General features: G+C 35.1%; 2 non-coding genes across 2 annotated transcripts; both read right to left on the reverse strand.

Annotated features, from left to right (window-relative positions):
* Nucleotides 1–10754: 10754 nt before the first annotated feature.
* Nucleotides 10755–10854, reverse strand: LOC149227705 (U6 spliceosomal RNA). Its single transcript, XR_016248582.1, has one exon. It is a non-coding gene; the product is annotated as a U6 spliceosomal RNA (small nuclear RNA).
* Nucleotides 10855–11202: 348 nt separating this feature from the next.
* On the reverse strand, nucleotides 11203–11302 carry LOC149227706 (U6 spliceosomal RNA). Its single transcript, XR_016248581.1, has one exon. It is a non-coding gene; the product is annotated as a U6 spliceosomal RNA (small nuclear RNA).
* Nucleotides 11303–19457: the final 8155 nt, after the last annotated feature.

Raw genomic sequence — 19457 nt, forward strand, 5'->3', positions numbered from 1 at the left:
TCAAAACTTTAAATCAACCAAACATTAGTGGTTCTAGGTTATGTTGTGTCACTCACCACCCCACACCCCCCATTATGATTAGATAAGTTAACCTAGCTAATAATTGGGACCCTTTTAAATTTTTTAATTTAGAGACTTTAAAAAAAAAAAAAAAACAAAATATTCCAAAAAAAACCAAAAAACTATGCTATCTGAGCTTAAGTCTTAATTCTATTGGCTTGAAATGACTTAAACGAAAAGTTGTAAAGACTATTTGCATATCGCTAATCGCATAAACAAATTAAAGCACCCTATCAAGGAAAAGTGTGATGCAACTTGCCCGGATTAAATGAACAAACGAAAAGTCTTATATAACTTTAACAAAGGAAAAAGCCCTCCGTGCATACAAATTCCAGAGCCGGTCCCACCAATAAGCCACGTCATTATCGCATCCCACTATCGCAAGAGTAATATCGGCATTTCCTTTTGTTAAACAATTCTGAACTTCCAATAAGGCTCTTCTTTGATATCGCAATTGCTCCATCCCAATTTATCCATCGCAAAACTCAAATCAAGCCTTGCCTTAAGAACCTTCGATGCGATAGACTCTGATATATGCCTTTCCACCATTGTATTTTAATTATTATTTAATATTTGATCACATGTTGGCAAAGGTAAATCTCGCAGTTTGAAAGTTATATAGTGGCAAAGAAACTTGCGATGTGAAAAATACGACGAAGGTTGGCCGATATAAAAGATCGTGTGAACACACATTTTTCATTTATGATCAGTTGTAATGGTATTTATGATTCTTGAAAATGGAAATGATTTGATCGTTATCATTTAGTGTTTTGAGGTTTTGCATTAATCGTCTATTTGATACCATTTGGTCATTTTTTGTCATAAGTTTTGAATTCTAAGTGTTTGTTCTTCATTCTCTGCGTTCTCTCTTCTACAGGCTAGTCCCGATAAGCAGAACCTGGGCGAAATGTCGAAATCTACTAGGAAGAACAAAAATCTTGTGGTGCAACCACAGCCAGCTCCGCCTACTCCAGAAGTAATCGAGATGCCCCCATTATTCTTCGATACCACATGCACTATAGATTCCAGAAGTTCTTCCTGGGAAGCCATGTATAGACTGTTCGAAGAAGAAGAACCCAGAGTGGTAACAAGGCAAGCCATGGTTGATGATTCTTCATCACCTTCTGAAACTACTTGGGCAGACGTTGCTAATTCCCACCTCCATCAAATTTCTGCTCGGCCCAAGATTCTACCCTACACTGATATGGTCAAATGGGTTATCGACAACCTGAACATCTCAGAAAGGACCTTCCTGACTTCAAGACGAACAATAATTGGGTCATTCAGAGCCAAGGACTTGAGAAAGATGTATCATTTGCTAGAGCTGAAAAAGATATATGATAAGCAATTCCTTCAGAAGTTTGCAGAGGAGAACAAAGTTGAATCAGAGCCAATAAGGCAGTGGAGATGGGATCTAAGCAAACACAAGCATGAAGACAAGGGTATGTATTCTATAGCTTCCCTTGCTGGTCCTCATTGTCACTCTACTGCTATGATGTGTAGATTGTTTGGATATCCCAACACACATAAATTTATAGTTGAATGGGTCCCCCTGATGGATGTTGTGTCAGATGCCTATATTATGGATTGGGCCACTATTTTATCAAACAATTTAGCTTCCCAAATCCTAGCCTACAGAAGAAAGCACAATATTTCCACTAGGACTGTGCCCCCTTTCTATATGAGTGCATACATTATGGATGCAGTTTGTTTTACCTCTGATTTTCCATCCATGGGATGGAAATGGACCCTAGAAGACCCTACCCCTATCCACATCTATCATAATATCCTCTGGGAGTCTAATTTCCAACCCCATTTTTACAAAATCTGTCATGGAGTAATGTTGCCTTTATACCAAGATGTCTTTGATGAAAGACCCCCTAGATTATCCAAAGAAGCTAGTGATGATTTTACAGCCATAGGTAAATGGTTTGGTGAGGAATCCTTCACTTATGTTAGGGTTTTTGGTAGTCTAGCTAGTCCACACGTTCTCCCCCTCTATGTTCCTGACAAGCTTTTAGCCCGAGAGGTTGCCTATCAAACTGTGGGCAATGGCCTAACTAAATCCCTCAAAGAAGCCAAGAAGTTTGTCTAGCCATCATTCCCTATTCATTGTGGAGTATATGCTTTAGAAAATTTCAAACATGCGATACTTGAAATTGAATAGATACAGTGCTTAAAATTTCCCACTGTTCCAGCCAGGCAATATGACCCAAACAAAGTAGCTCAAAATTTTACTGCTCAGGTCAAAGTCAGACAATTCCAACATGAACCTGATGATTTTGATGACTTATTTGAATCGGCCCAAGACTATAGACAGGTGGAGAAGTTAGCTGAGATTCACTTGAACCCAGAGGAATTAAATAAATTCAGAGAATATAGAAGCAAAAGGTTGGAAAACCTCCCTCTTGATACATTGAATATTTCTCAACCAGTTCTATAGCTAGATCAGGTTTCGGCCCAATTTTCAAAGGGTAGCGATATCGAATAGGGAAACAAGGAAATCACATCATCAGTGCAAAAAACTGATGAATTGTTGTCTGCCAACGATTTAGATAAAGTATGGGAACAATTTGATCAAATTATCAATACAGGATCACAGGAAGCACATATTTCAACTCCAAAAGAAACACTTAATACTCCTGAAATCACTAAGAAGAACCCACTCACTATTGAGTCTTCTGACAAAGCTGTCAATACTGATGATTTGGAAATCATCCCGGTTCACCCTACTTCTGAAGTTGTTCTCAAAATTGAAGAAATACCTCCTCTCGATGTATTTTACAGTCCGAAACACAGGGCTGTTATGAGCAGGCAGAGAAAGAGAAAAAGAGTAGAGCAATCCCAGGCACTAGTTCCTGGAGATATACCACTGGATGTTGTGTGGAAAGATCCACAGACAAACCCTTCTGATGATCTAACCAGGCTATCACAATTTGCAGGGGCCTATGCAACAACTACCATTGATAAGGCCTCAGAAGTTCAACAGTTAATCAAAGACAAGGATGACAGAATCCTACAGTTGGAACAGGAATTATTGAATGCAAAACAGAGCATTGATCAAGGATGGCATGTACAAGTAACCCAATTACAAAAAAGTTTTGATGAGATGAAGCTTAAGCATGAAGCTAAAATCAAAAGAAAATATGATCAATTACATCAACTCCAACTCAGAATCAATCAAATGAAGGATAATCCTAAGATTAAGGATTTCAAAAAGAAGCAGGAGAACTCAATACTCTCCTTGCTCAGCAATAGGTGGTCTTTGCCAGAAATTAACAACAATCAATGATCTATGTCAAACAAGCGATTCACTGATGAATCAGTTGTCCGATCTGAGGACATACTTTGAAGACATTGAGGAGAAAATCTCTAATACATGGCAAGATAGTGCAAATGGAAGACCAATGAATCCTCCAAAGATAGAGGATTCACATAAATAAATCCTCTTTAGGGATTGGGATATAAAACTTAAGCAAGTTGAAAGATCCATTTCAGTGCGAGGGACATTGCAAGAAACCTTACTGAAACTATCTGCGATAATTTTTTTGATGCTAATCTAATTCGAGAATGCCCAATTGATTCTTTGCCCGATGTCAAAACATTGATGAAATATTGGTAGGATTGGTCCAAGACAAAGGAAGATAACATTAAAAATTTATCAAAGTTAAATCTTGAACATTATTGGCAGTACTTGGTGAAACCACATAGCCAATGGTTGATGTTACGGTGCCTAGCCAATACCACTTCACATATGCTCCCAGCGCTCTCTGATGTTGTGTACACGGGACAAATGCGCATAAGGCCAACTCAACCTCCTGAATTGAAGCCTATGTTGGATATCTACGAATTAGGGCAGCAAATGGGAAAGCAACCAACTTCCCATTCTTGATCTTATTGTTGAAACAATCTCTATTTTTGAATTTTAAGTTTTATTTTAGGATGGTTTGTTTAAACTTCCTCAGAATTTCTTGTATTTTCTATTTTTACAAAAGGCTTTAGAAAGTTGCACTACTATACTTTTTAATCATCTTAATAGAAAAATTGAACCAAGACTATTTTCTCATGAGCAGAGCACTGATATATCGGGTACTTCTATCTTTATGTTATTGTTGTGTCTATGTTTGATCAATAGTCATTTTAGAACTGTTTTGCTATATATGATCTTTAAATGCAGTTAAACACTTATTCACTATTGAAAGTGCGAAATTGTCATCTTTAAATGTATGTGTGAAACAATGAGATATTTCATGCGATATGTGTTAACAACTAATTTGATTAACTATTTAATCAAATTAGTAATCTTACTTGTATTTACTTCTTGAAGTGTTGGATGATCTATATTATCTTGCATATAAGGAAATCTTTAAATCACATATATAAATGCAAGTCAAGTCCCGAGATATATATAGATACACATATATATTTCTTTCATTTCTATTCATCACATCCATTTCACTGTCTTTATACTTCACATTCAACTATATACTTTTAAAGGGAAACCGTTCGCATTATCCCCATTCGGAGCCACTATTCCAAATGGAAAAGGAACGATTTTCAAGTTCCCGACCGGGTGGTTATCCCCGATGTTGAGGCAACGCTATTTCGAGGCTTCAACGGGTTAGAATATGTGTTCTGACATATATAAACATAGGAGTTGTCGCTAATTATCTGTGTTACATTCTGCGGGTAGTCGTTATTCCACATATGTAAGTATATTGGACCATTCTCCACGTACCTTTGAGTATATCAGATGGCGCTCCACGTCCGAAAAGTATATTGAAATTACTCCTATTGTATAATACGCATTAGACAACACTAACATAGACTGAGCTTCCACGTACCTCGAGTATATCAAAAGACCCCTTCTAGGTTGCATACCATCCATAAGTAACTGAGTCGATTGCTTTGTCATTTTTAATAGACCGAACACAACATTCAGGGAGATCACCTGCATGTACTGGAAATGGTATTCCGTAGTTCACAATGGATTAGTAATCCTTTTCTACCTCGTTACCCTTTCATTTTTTATTTTGGTTATTTATTTGATTGAATAAAATTGGAATAAACATTTAATAAAAATCCACCGTGGCAAAATTACCGAGACATTCACATAGAATGCAGGGTTTACCCCCTGAGTACACACTTGGTTAATTGGAGAAATCAAAGCAAAGAAATCAAAATCGACAAAATCTGGAATTTCAGATCAACATGAAACATATGGAGTTGCATAACGTGAGACAGTAGAATCTGAAGTAACTCAACCGCATAGAATAGAGTGAGATATAGTTCAACATGGACCTGAAGTTATTGAAATTTTAGAACTTGAGGTTATTTACGGTGAATCAGAGATCGGTGGAACTTTAGAGTAAGAATTTACTAAACCCAACGTTGAAGAGCACGAATCTAACATTTTGAGCCTAAATCACCTTTAGTTGCTATAACTTTTGCTCCTTACCGACTTCATCTCAAATAACTACAATTACAACTGCTCTACCTCCTGGTCTTCTAAGCATTGAAGATATTACTGAAGAAAAAAAGGAAGAATCGCCATATCTCCTCTCATTGTTGGTGATCCATTAGTTTTTCCAAGGCTTCCTTTTGATCCCTTTTTACCAGATCCTTGGTATTTTACCCCATTGACTTATTTAGGTCAAGGTCCTTCTCGTTTATGCACTCCTTTTGATTTCACACTTAGGAAAATCATGTTAGAAACTCCTCTTATAAGCCAACCTGTTGTAAGTTCTATGTTTACAGGATCTCTAGAGTCATTCTTATATGGTGGACCTTTGGTGCCCGTTGGGTATCAGTAACTTACTGGAACTTTTTCGGGAGCCCCTCCTTCTTCTCAAGTTTCTACTTGGTTCTCTAGAATCTCATCTGGTTTATCTACTTCTAAGCTAGGAACTACTACTTAGAGCATTTCTATGCCTGAAACACCTTTGGCATTAGAATAATACCTTCATATGATATCAGGTAATATAAGTACTTCTCAACCGACTCAAACTAGTATTTACTATCTAGCTGGGGGTCAATCACTCTATATTCTGTCTGGAGGACAACCTCCCAGTGGAATGTATCCTCCATTTGTAGGAAAACCTCTTGCCAGAACTTATACTAATCTTGGTCAAATACCTTAGGTCGGTCTAAGTTAGCCTATTATATCTCAACCCTTGATCAGTGCTCCTTTTCTAGGAATGGGGAGTATCACTTGGAACCCTACTTATGTTCAATAACATGTTAAAGTTGCTCCACAAGTGCCTGTTTATCAAGCTGTCCAAACTATTGACCAACGTATGCCTTAGACACCTGTTCAACAACCTATCCATGGTATCCTGCAAGTATCTGTCCAACAACCTATTCACAATATTCCTCAAACATATTTCCAACAACTTGTCTAGAGTTTTCCTCAAACACATGTTCAACAACCTATCTAGAGTATTCCTCAAACGTCTGTTCAACCTACTGTGTAAGTAACTATTCAACAACCGGTTCCAAGCACACCTCAAACACCTATCCAATCTATGCCACAAATGATTATCCAAGGTATGCCTAGGATATCAGTTCAACAACCTACGCAGGCCATACCTCAAGCATATGTTTATCAAACTGGTCAGACTATACCTCAATTTTTTACTGGTCCAACTTTTCAGTCTACAACATAGATACTTATTGGATAACCTAGTGTAGGAACAATTCAAACACCATATCAAGGTCAACCTTTTCAAGGAAAACCTTTCAACGTCAAACTTTTCAAGGACAACCTTATCAAGGTCAACCTTTGCAAGGCCAACTTTACTTGGGTTAAATGGTACAAGGTCAATCGTATCAGAGTCAACCTTTTCAAATTCAACCATATCTTGGTTATACTTTTCAAATTCCATTTCAACTGCAACCTTGTATGGCTTACCCTAGTTACCTCAGGGGAATGCAAATTCCAACTGCTCAAGCTATTCCATGATATCTTGGATATCCTCCTCCAGGGGTTGGACTTAATCCTCAAGGGTATCATTATTCTCAACAAGACTTTAACCGACAATTACCTTTCTTTGCAACATTAATTTTACCAAATTTATCTCGGCTCACGAATGATCCCATTTATTATTATCCTTTTTGGTTGGTGATTCATACTAAATTACCAAGTGATATACTGAAATTTGAAGGTAAATTTGGAGAGGATCCATCAAATCATGTCATGCCCTATCGCCTATGGTGTTCTTGAAATTCATTAAATGATGATTCCATCAGATTATGACATTTTCAACAAAATCTAATGGTTTCAACAATGAAATGGTACATTGAGTTACCACATGCCTCTTTCCACAATTTCAATTCCTTGGCAACAACATTTTTAATGCATTTTCAATTATCCATTCGATATGACACTAATATTGAACTTTTCACTTTGTTAAAACAATTTGATTCTACCTAAAGTTCATATCACATACATGAATGGAGATGTAGAGGTTGTTTAATCAAAGTTTATATCCCAAACCAAATATTATTTGAATGGTTCAATAAATCTTTACTTCTCGATGTAACGAAAGATGTTTCTAAAGGAGGAGTTGTAATGGAAGAGCAGGGTATTGCTCGTGCCCAATAATTAGACCTTGTCTATTCATAATCGAACACTTTGTACAAAACAATTCCAAATTTACCTCGCCCATCCAATTCAACTCAACAAGTTTCAACTCCTACAAGATTTCACACTGCTGATGGTGTAATTTGTCCTGTCAGCAAACATTCAAAGGGTAAACAATCTAAGAGTAATTCTAAAAATACTCAAATTGCGGTCACACAAAATTCACCCAATGAAAAGACTCCTCCTGAAATTACTTATGAAAACAACGTGGTATAATCATCTACTGATAAGGCTCAACAACCTAGAGGTAAGAAAAAAGGCAAAGGAAAAGCAAAACAAAATGCCTCTCAAAAGGAGAAACCAACAAAAAATGAACCTTCTGAAGAGAAAAAGAAACCTCAGTATCCTTGTTTGATCTGTAATGAAGACCATTATACTAAGGAATGCCCACATCGCGCAGAGGTTAGCAAATTCCTCAAAGGTTCTCCTACACCTGTTGTTTTGAAAGATCCTTTTCCTTCTCAGGACAGTAAAATGGTTGCTCATAATCCATCCTCTTCATCTGCATCGGCAGATATCATGATGATGTCTTCTCAAGTTTTGGTAGAAACTAGGTCTAAAGATTATGGATCTAAAGCTCCTGTAAATGGAAATGATGCTAGTCAATCTAGTCAACCTTTTGTATCAGTTCCACCTCCTTCTAAACCTTTATAGATTGAGAAACCAAATTCTGACATGGTAATCTGTCTGCCTCCTAAAGGTGTTATTCGAAAGTCGTCTTTTAATCCACACACCAGAGTGGCTCAAAATTATAACATTGTTGAAGACCTGGCTCAGTCTCCTTCAACAATGTCGGCTCTTGAAGTGATGCAAACATGTCCAGCACAAAGGAAATTACTATTGTAAAATATTGGAGCAATTGATCCACAAGACTCTAATATCATAGTCTTTAATCTTGAAAGTCATATACCTAGACTCCCGCATCAACTGGCATTTCAAATACCAATTTTTGTTAAAACCAAAAGAGTTTTTCATACAATAATTGACGAGGGAGCCTCTACGTGTATTATGTCTATTGCTTGTTGGAAAGCTTTAGGTTCTCCAACGATCAATCAATCACCTACCACTCTCAAATCCTTTGATGGAAGAGGATTTCGACCTTACGGTATTTTGAATGACCTACCAATAGAATTAGAAGGTAAAACAGTTGCAATCGAGGTAGAAGTTGTTGATTCTCAACTTGATTACAATCTTTTGTTGGGTCAAAGTTGGACTTATGCAATGTCTGCAGTGGTCTCATCACTTTTTCGAATGATATTATTCCCTCATCAAGGAAGGATAGTGAAAGTAGACCAACTATCTTTTTACACTTCTGATCCTAATTCCACTGGTAGTGTACCCTTTGTGGGGAAAATGATTACTTCTTATGAAGATGTTGGCATTCGTTTGCTTAAAGATTCGTCACTGATGGGAACTTTTGCACTCTCTCCACCCAACACTCATTTTAATGTTACCAAGGTCAACATGATCTCATAAAGCACTCTGAAATCATCCGATCCTTGGATCGTGCCTTCAGAATCTGATTTGACCACATATGGTGGCCAAGTGCCTCTAAGCCCATTGGAATTAACTTACTAGGTTTTTCAATCATTTTCAGAACCACTCCTTATTGAAAATGATCAAGTGAATGCGATCATTGACGAGTATTCTTAATCCTCATGGTTGGAACCAATTGTTACATGCCATTTTGTCACCATTAGGAAAATGAACACCAATCCAAATCTTTCGCTATCCGATCAAGTGTTCCAAGCATTCCCTACAATGTTCAAAGCAAAAAAATCCCAAAGACAACAACAATCTTGGATTACATTTCTTAAAGACCTATTTTCAAGCACTTGCGCATTTTTCCTAGTCATTGCCTGCGGAAGCACAATTTTTACCATTGTGGCCTACGCAATCATGTGCTCTATTCTCCACTATAAACTGCGTAAATCTCTTAACGTGGGTAAAAATAATAATAATAAAAATTCTAGAAGCTTTTTTGGGGGAATATTTCTCAACTAAAAGGCATCGAACCCCTACATACTTGGGCCTCATCCCTTGGTTCATGAATCAAACTCCCTCTCTTTGTGGAACCATAATACCTCTCTTTGTGAATCTCATCCCTTGAGAAGAGGATCTCAAACCTCGTCCTCTTGGCCTATAAATTCAACACAGACCATACGGTAAAGGAGGACTTTTGAATGTAAATTTATGTTGTCGAATTACGGATGGAAGCTTGTCACCTAAAGGGAGGATTGGAGACTATTGGGAGGATGTTTGCAACATTAAGGCTAAGGTTTAATGTCTCCTTCTAAATCAAGATTAATACAAGCAACTATTTCTTTCCTATTTGCACTTGTTATGATTCTCATTGCAAAGCTCCTTGATCTTTTGCATAGTTTATAATTGAGTATTGGATTAATGTTATGATATATGCGATGTTGCAATTTCAATTCACTTTTTGTTTCAATTTTTATCTATGTTATGCTTTTATTCTTTGTTTGGTTTTGTTTATACAAATATTCTCTTGAGGCAGTAAGGAAATTCTTTTGAAAGCATCAAGGGACATCTACAAGCATTTCGTAGAAAGGTAAGAGATTCTTTCACATTTCATATATCATGTTTCAGTTATAGATTATAGAAAGTTTGTAGCTACTTATTTGTTTGTTTCTAGATTTGTCTTTGAATATAGGGAGATCGCTTTTGTCTGCAAGAGCGATTTTTCCGCCATAAACCAAATACCTTCCCTCACATACACACACACACAATTGAATCTGGGTTGTTTACATAGCAACAACAAGTGTTAGAATTTGGTATTCACCCTTACCTATATAACTTAAAATATATGATGATTAGATGTTTGCACTACCATTTAATTTACATCCACACAAATTAATAGTGTGTGAACTTTACATTCATAGAAATGTGTATACTATCAATTTTACATTCATGAAATTTTATAGGTTGTTTATTTTTTAAATAATATTGACTGTGGTTTTCTAATTTCTAGGATAATAGAATCAAGCAATAAAAAATACATATAAATACAAATAGAAAGGAATACATGGTAAAAAAAATGGACCATTTCTAGATTTGTGAGTGTCATCCTTACACAGGGGCCATGCTAATATTCTCTGTATCATTCCAATTTTATCAAATGTCTCTGAGACAGAAAGAAACACACAGTAAATATAAATACATAGCTAATATTTTAATTTTATCTGGGTTGTTTACATAGCAACAATAAGTGCTAGAATTTGGTATTCACCCTTACCTATATAACTTAAAATATATGATGATTAAATGTTTGCACTACCATTTAATTTACATCCACACAAATTAATAGTGTGTCAACTTTACATTCATAGAAATGTGTATACTATCAATTTTACATTCATGATATTTTATAGGTTGTTTATTTTTTAAATAATATTGATTGTGGTTTTCTAATTTCTAGGATAATAGAATCAAGCAATAAAAAATACATATAAATACAAATAGAAAGGGATACATGGTAAAAAAAAATGGACCATTTCTAGATTTGTGAGTGTCATCCTTACACAGGGGCCATGCTAATATTCTCTGTATCATTCCAATTTTATCAAATGTCTCCGAGACAGAAAGAAAAACACGGTAAATATAAATACATTGCTAATAGTTTATTTTTTTTATAAAAATTTCAAAGGAGAGAACAAGCTTGTTGAGGTAAGTATTTGCATTGTCTTTAAAGTATCTTTCAATTATTTATTTGCATTTTAATTTATTGTTGATGACTTTTAGTATTCAATATAAGTCAAGAGTTAATATGGATATTTGTAAAAAATTTAAGATTTAATAGATCGATGAATGGGATGCATCTAGTTTAAGATTCATCTCTTCAAGCATATGTAGGATGACTCAATCACCAACCACGATAGCAATTTTGTTTTGTTTTCTTTAACTGAAACTAGGGAACACTTTTATAATAATCAAAAGATGTTGCAACTGAGCTACACAAAAATAGCACATCAAACTTTAGATCTCTAGAAATGTCCAAACATAACAATTCCTTACCCAAACTTCCTAGCTTACAAATAATTTATAACATACATTCCTTGTATCTAGTTATAACACACCCCCTCCAAAGTTACACTGCAACAAAATCTAGAGGGAGATGGTCACTTTGATGACCCGAGATCCAAAGTAGCATTATGAAAATGGGGTCTAAAAATTTCGATCTTTTTCAACTTCCTCAACTCTTCTAATGGATGAATCCATTGCAATCATCTCGTTGATAAGATTTATGTGAATAAATTTTATCTCAATCTCACCTCTGGATTGAGAGACATGGCCATTTGGAAATGAGTGAATCAGACGATGCCACATCATCACCCTACCATGTGATGCTCACGTGGTAGGGTGAATGCATCGACAGTTAATGAATAAATGCAAAGGTCTCTCGATTGAAAAGTCATATATATCTATATATATATATATATATATATATATATATATATATATATATATATATATACATATATAGATATATATATATAGATATATATATGTATATGTATGTACATGTAATACAAAGATGTAAAAGATATATTAACTTCTCAGATAATTACAAAATCCAGATATGAGACCCGATATGAGAATAGCGCTCCGTGATGCAAGCAGATCGAGAAAACTTCTCGCAGATGCAGAGCAGGGAGATCTCGTCTCGTCTCAAACTCAAAGAACTCAAACTCACAATACAGACTATAGAGTTAAACTCCGTGGTGCAAGCAGATCGAGAAAACTTCTCGCAGATGCAGAGCAGGGAGACTTCACTCAGACTTAAACACTTCTCAGACTCTCTAAAACTCTCAAGACTCTCCTGCCCCAAATGAGCTTACAATGCTAGTATTTATAATATCCTAGCAGGTCATCCGGTGAAAACTTTTACCGGGAACTTGAAACCAGAAGAATCAAACTTTCGGCTAGAACATCATGCAAGATGTCTATCACGAAAGGACCTTGTACAAAAAGTAATGAATAGTTCTAAAGATTCGGGCAAGTGGGGACAACCACTTGTTATCTCGTCCCTTGGAGGCTAAGCCATATGGGGACCGAATCATGACATCTCTGAAATGAAAAGATGGCCGGAATCTAGGACATCAGCTCTTATACAAAAGTAATTACACAGTGGAGATTTTATTCGGACTAAATCCCATGGAAACCAGAGAACAATATAAGTACAAATAAAGCAGGATATGAAAGGATTTCATTTGATTGATCCCTTCAATCAGTCGCTGTTAGCTCTGTCGTCATAATCTTGTGCATGAGTATCGGGAGCAGTTGGATTATTATGGCCAAGTCTGATTTGGTCTTGTTCTATCAATTCCTCAATTAGTTCTTCATTATTTGGAGCAAGCACTTCGTATGGGACAGATTCATCTAGCCAATATGGTGCTGTATCTCTGGTACAACAAAAGAATGGGAATGTGAACATGAATGTTGGCCTGTCTTGTTCGTCCACTGATATCAATCCTCTGAATCTAACAGAAAGCTTAAAGGACTCATCTTCTTCATTAGGAATGACAATTGTGTGTCTGTGGATGAACTCAAACTTTAAGACATAATCATTCTGGACAGCTACATGCATTTCCCAATGGAAAATTCTGACAAACTCAGCAAAAGTCCTATCAAAAATGGTTTTAGCTCTAGGCAAATACCTAAACATGAATAGCTTAAACCATGGACTCCACCAATTGTTAGAGGGATCTATAGCTGCAGCATAAAATATGACCTTAACCGAACCATGTATCCTAGCTCTATGGTGAATAGAAAAATAGTCTGACCATGTCCAGTCAGTATTTTGAATACAACCAAAATAAACAGGATCTGGTTCCCTAGACAATGCATAATAAACATGCCATGGCCTAATCCTATATGGTAACTCTTTTGTATATGACCATCTAGACTCCTCAGAGTCAAACCATTTTTGCAAAATGATTTTTCTTAGGCATAATGGCAAGACTCGGACCTGTTTTGATAGACATTCTAGACAAAACTCATAATGACAGTTACTACAGACTGTGACATACTTGACTCTTTTAGACTCGACATGACTGGACTGACTTGTAGAGGCTTCGTGCTGATTAAGTGGTCTGAACATCTTGATCTCCTTGATTTCTTGAGCAGCTTCTCTGGTAAGCATGTCAGCGAGATAATTTTCTGCACCAGATTTGTAAATAATATCAAAATCAAAACCTTCAAGCCATAGTGCCCATCTCAGTACTCTGGTACTACCTTGTTCTAACAATCTTTTGTTTGCCAACATCTGTTTCATATGCTTTAGATCTGTTCTGACAATAAATTTAACACTTTTCAAGAACAAGTGAAATCTCTTTATTCCTCTCTTTACTGCAAGTATTTCTTTATGAGAAGAAGGATACTTTTTCTCTGTATCATCAAAAGATTCTAAGGAATAGGCACAAACCAATTCTTTTCTTCCATGCTTTTGTAACAAAACTGCAGCCCAAGTGTGATCAAAAGCATCCGTTTCAAGTATAAAAGGAAGATTAGTATCAGGAAGCTTAAGTTTTGGCAAATCATTAAGCTTACTCTTAATACTAATTACTGCTGTTGTCATTTCATCTGTCCAACTAACAACTTTCTTCTTTAGTCTGTTCAGCAGTATCTTTGTATCCTCTGATTGTTTGGCATAAAAATTTCTTATATAATTCAGACATCCAAGAAATCTTTGCAGGGTCTTTACATCAGCAATTATATCAGGAAACTTCAATAGATGGGTTAGTACATGTGGCTGAAGTTCTACATGTCCTTTTTCTATGTGTAAACCCAAGTAGTCAATCTTGACCTTCCCAATTTGAAACTTCTCCTCTGAATCTGAAAGTACTAATCCATGCTTATATACAAGTTGATAGAATTGTTCTAAATGGATCTTGTGCATATTTACATCTCTACTAAATACAAGCAAATCATCAATATATACAATAATGTACTCTACCGCACCAAAAATGTCTTCCATCCTTTTTTGGAATTCAGATGGAGCATTTTTCAGACCAAAGGGCATCACAGTCCATTGATATTGGCCATGAGGAACAATGAAGGCTGTTTTATACCTGTCAGCAGGAATAATACCAATTTGCCAAAATCCACTTTTGAGATCAAACTTGCTAAACACATTAGCATTAGCAATCTTAGCAAGTAACAATTATTTGTTAGGCAGAGGATATCGAATAGGAAGAAGAGCATCATTCAAGGCCTTATAATTAATCACAAGCCTTTTCTTACCTCTTTTCTGCTGACTATGCTTATTGACATAAAAAGCTCGGCAGGCCCAAGGGCTCTTACAGGGTTCAATAAGCTTTTGTTCTAACAATTGTTCAATTTCTGCTTTGCACAATTCTTGCTCTTTTGGACTCATATGATTTGCACTTGCTTTTTGTGGCCTAGGAATATATCCTTCTCGGTAAGGTAGTGCAACAAAATACCTTTCTCTTACCCAAAAGGCATCTGGCCTATTGGAAGTACAATTTGCACGAAGCTTATCAGAAATTTGTTGCAAAGTTTTGGGACCATGTAACTCTGCATTTTTTACAATCTTATTAATCTTGGTCAGATCTTGCAGACTATACTGGAGAGGATCCTCATCTTCAGGCTGCACATTAATTTTGTAGTCACTGGAAGCAGGGACTGTGATAGGACCAGCAGTGGTGGAGAATATAACATAATCTTGTCCAAAAGTGACTGACAAATATTTCTTCAGAAAATCTTGTCCTAACAGAACATCAGCACCAGTATCAAAACTATACAAAGTGACAAAAACCTGGACATCATTCAAGAAAATAGGAAATTCAGGAGCTATATGACTTATTTCCATTAAATCACCAGTGATAGCCCTGAATTGGAGTTTAGTAGGCTGCCAATAATAATGAGGAATGGCTTTATATTTGCAGCAGCTACTCATAGCACCAGAATCTATTTGAGCATCCAAAGTATAAGGTTTAATGCTAGGGACTTTAATTCTTATTGGAATAACCACTCTATCTCCGATGCCCATAACATTAAAAAGCTCAACATTTTTCTTTGGGGATATCTCTTCAATAACTGGCACATTTTTCATCAGTAGGCTTGTTAATTTAGAATTACAATCATCATAATTAGAAATAAGTATTTGAAGTTTGGATGACAACTGTATCATTTCTGACCTTGTATGATGAATTGAAGATTCCAAATCTGTGATCTTCTTTTTAAGAGCATCAATTTGATTCATACGGAAATTTGCAAAGGTCTGAACATTGAATCGAACTCTTTTTCGATGAAGTCATCATCATCTCTTTCTTCTTCTGAAAATATTTCTTTCTTTTTAGATGGCAATTGTTTCTCAAGATTCTCAAGTTTTTTCAGTCAATCTTCTTCTTGCTGTAAACTGAACTGGATTTAACTGTGCTATATCAGCTTTGACTGCTGCAATCTTTGCTTGTATCTGTCCCGAGGAATTCAAACTGAACATTTTAATATCAGGAATGAATGTTTCATCAGAGTCAGATGATTCTGAATCAATTGTTAATTTCTTGATTTCAGGAATTTCACTATCTGAAGATCCTGAAGAAGAACTTGAAACTTCAAAATATTCTCCATCAGAGTGGGATATGAGATCCCAATCTTGTGGATCATGGATTGTAGAAAAGATATTCATTATCTTCATCTGCTTCTTATCTTTTCTTTCTCTGCAAGCGTTAGCATAATGACCTTCTTTACCACAAATAAAACACACACCTTTTTTAGAAGGTTTTGATCTTTTCCTTAATACTACCATTTGTCCTTTAAATGATCTTTTGGAAGGAAAGTATTTTTTCTTTTTAGGAAAGTATTTATCAGTCTTGCAGGAGCAGGAGTTATCAAACTTTGTCTTTTTAGAAACCTTTCTTTCACTTTTCTTGTGACAACCAAAATTATAGGTTTCTTTGAAATTATTGCAAAGCTTTGTGCTAAAGTGCATCTGTTTTGAAAATTCTTCTTAGCTTTGCTCTCTGCACATTCTTTCTGCAAAATTGTGACAATCAATTGGTGAATAGCTGCAAATGATTGCCCTTCCAAATTCACTTTATGATCTGCTATGTACTGATTAATTAGATCGGGAATTTTACCAAGCATAGACTGAATGTAATATCTCAGATAGGAAACATTATGTGGATCACTAGCTTGATACAGAAGTTTTTGCATAACACAAAAATACTCTTGCAAATAATCAATGTCACATAACTTCTGGGAGAGAAATAGTTATGAATGATGGGCTGAGTCTTCAGGGACTAATCCAACAAATTCATGTTTTAAAGCTTCAAACAGTGCTCTTAATGGATCAGTACTATGTTCAGCTATTTGATCTTTCTCTTCTTCTGCAAGCCTTTCCCACCATTGCTTTAGTATGGCAGTAAAAGACCATACAATTTGAGTAACTATATCAGACCATGATACTTTGGCTTCAACTTTCCTCTGTAGTGCCCAAGCATGGACATTATGCAAAACAACAATTACTTCATTATAATCAAGGCAATCAATATTTACTAACAATGAATTTCCATATCCTCTGGAAGCAGGATTGTCCAGCCTTACAGGTATAGATTGCAGATTTTCAGTATATCTGCTGAACGGGCTAGATGCTGATGCTTCATGTGCATCGATATCACTAACGCCTCTTTTTCCTTTGTTGGAATAGAAAAAGGAATCACTTCTATCTCTTTTAGAACTTGGTTCTCCTTGTGTTTGTTCACCAGTTACTCCTGACATGGCCATTATTGTAGGAGCAGATGATTGGCCATTTTGTTTTATTAAAGAACTAAGGCTGACATAGTTCTTTGGCAACCTTAGACTTTCAACAGAAGGAAGATCAGCTCGTCTATTCTTCATCAACTCTGTCTTTTCTCTAGCTAGATTGATTCCTTTCTGGATCTTCTCAAGTCTGGCTTTATCTATATTCTCTACCCCTTTAAAAAAAATATGCTTTGATTCATCAGAATTGGAGGAGAATTTTAGCTTTGAACTTGAGACATCTACTTCTCTATAATGAGGCGGAGAACCAGGAGTGGGGAGTGCATTTGTAATATGTTCCAAAGACTTGGAGATGATACCCATGTTTGACTGAATATTATTTAACTTTTGTGTGTGTGTATCTTGGGTTCCCAATGTCTCAATATAACCAGTATGCATCTTTTTGATGTGTTCTTTAATTTCTAAAACATCTCGGGCTATATCATCAATATTCTGAAGCATACAAACTATTTGGTAGTTTGTATAATTATGCAGCTTTTCATTTTCGTTCTGATCTAGATCAGAAGTTGCTCTCATAGATAACCGTTGGAAATCTGCTTTCTTTGTTCCATTGCTAAATGTCCTTCTAGAATTTCCAGATTCTAAATATCTTTCTGGTATTTTGCAGTAACTTTTGACTGAGCTCTAGGAAGTGAGAAACTTTTGATATTAGGTATAACTTAAACTTGGATTATGTAAATTGCATAACTTAAACTTGCAATTCTAACACATCTTTGCTTGATTTCAAACAAAATTGACCAAAAAATATTCTTAAAAAATGGCCACAATGAGACTACTTAAAACGTTTTAGCCATAAAAAATATTTTTTTCATAGTATTTTTTAATCATATATAATATATATTTTTCTTGAAATATTTTATCTATGGAATATATTTTCCACAATAAAATGAGGTTATTGTTATTAATATATTTTTGAATACATTTCAATATTAATTAACCCTCCATATTAAAATATTTTATTTACTAGTCACATATTAATATATTTTATTTTTTAGTCAAATTGAATATTTTATTATTAGTTATATATTTTAAATGTTGCATTTTAATTTTATATTAATAATTAAATAAAATACATATCTCCTGAACATTTTTAATTTTAATTGCTCCTCTTACAACATTGAAATATTTTATTATGATCAACATTAAAATAAATAGTCATTTACGCTCTCTCCATATACATATGCATGAAGTTGAGATTGAAATAAATTATTGGACATGCATATTTAAAAAAATTATTTGAGTTATGTACCAAAATATTTTTAAAAAGTTTTTTTAAGTATTTTTAAATATTTGAGTCATGTATATTCATTTTTTTTACAACGCACATTTTCTATTTACAAGGAAAATTTTGACTAAAAAATTTGCACACAACATATTTAATCCCTCTGGAAACCTAATATATATATATATATATACACCACATGTAAATTTTCATTGTTTAAATTATATTTTTGAATGAATAAAATGGGTTCAATGTCTTCAAAATTTACAATGAAAAAAATGGCTAAAACATTTGCATAGAACATATTTAATCCCTCTAGAAACCTAATAGATTTGTAACTAATACACACACACACCACAAGTAATTTTTTAATGTCATCAAGTTTTTTTAATGTCTTCAAGATATTAAATATCTCTCCTCTTCATGGCTACCATGTATATGAATAGGATCTTGATGATTGTTGATGTCTATGGACACCCAGTAAATAAAAATTGCACTACATCTATGCATATAAAATGGCTCAAAATATCTCCTCCATCTTCATCATGCTAATGAAATTTATTTGAAGTAAATGATTAGTATAGAGGAGGCCAAGGTTGTTGCCAAAGTTGCTCATTTCCATCATCATAAATTCAGGGAAGCTATTGAGATTGAAAGAAGGCCTAACAATCTCAATAGAGATGACGGCTGGAAAATTAGTAGCTGTTGGATCCCTGCCCTGTCATCTTA

This window comes from Pinus tabuliformis, chromosome J, assembly GCF_031772625.1.
Source record: "Pinus tabuliformis cultivar Carrire ecotype Pingquan chromosome J, CPIR1, whole genome shotgun sequence".
Taxonomy (NCBI): Eukaryota; Viridiplantae; Streptophyta; class Pinopsida; order Pinales; family Pinaceae; genus Pinus; species Pinus tabuliformis.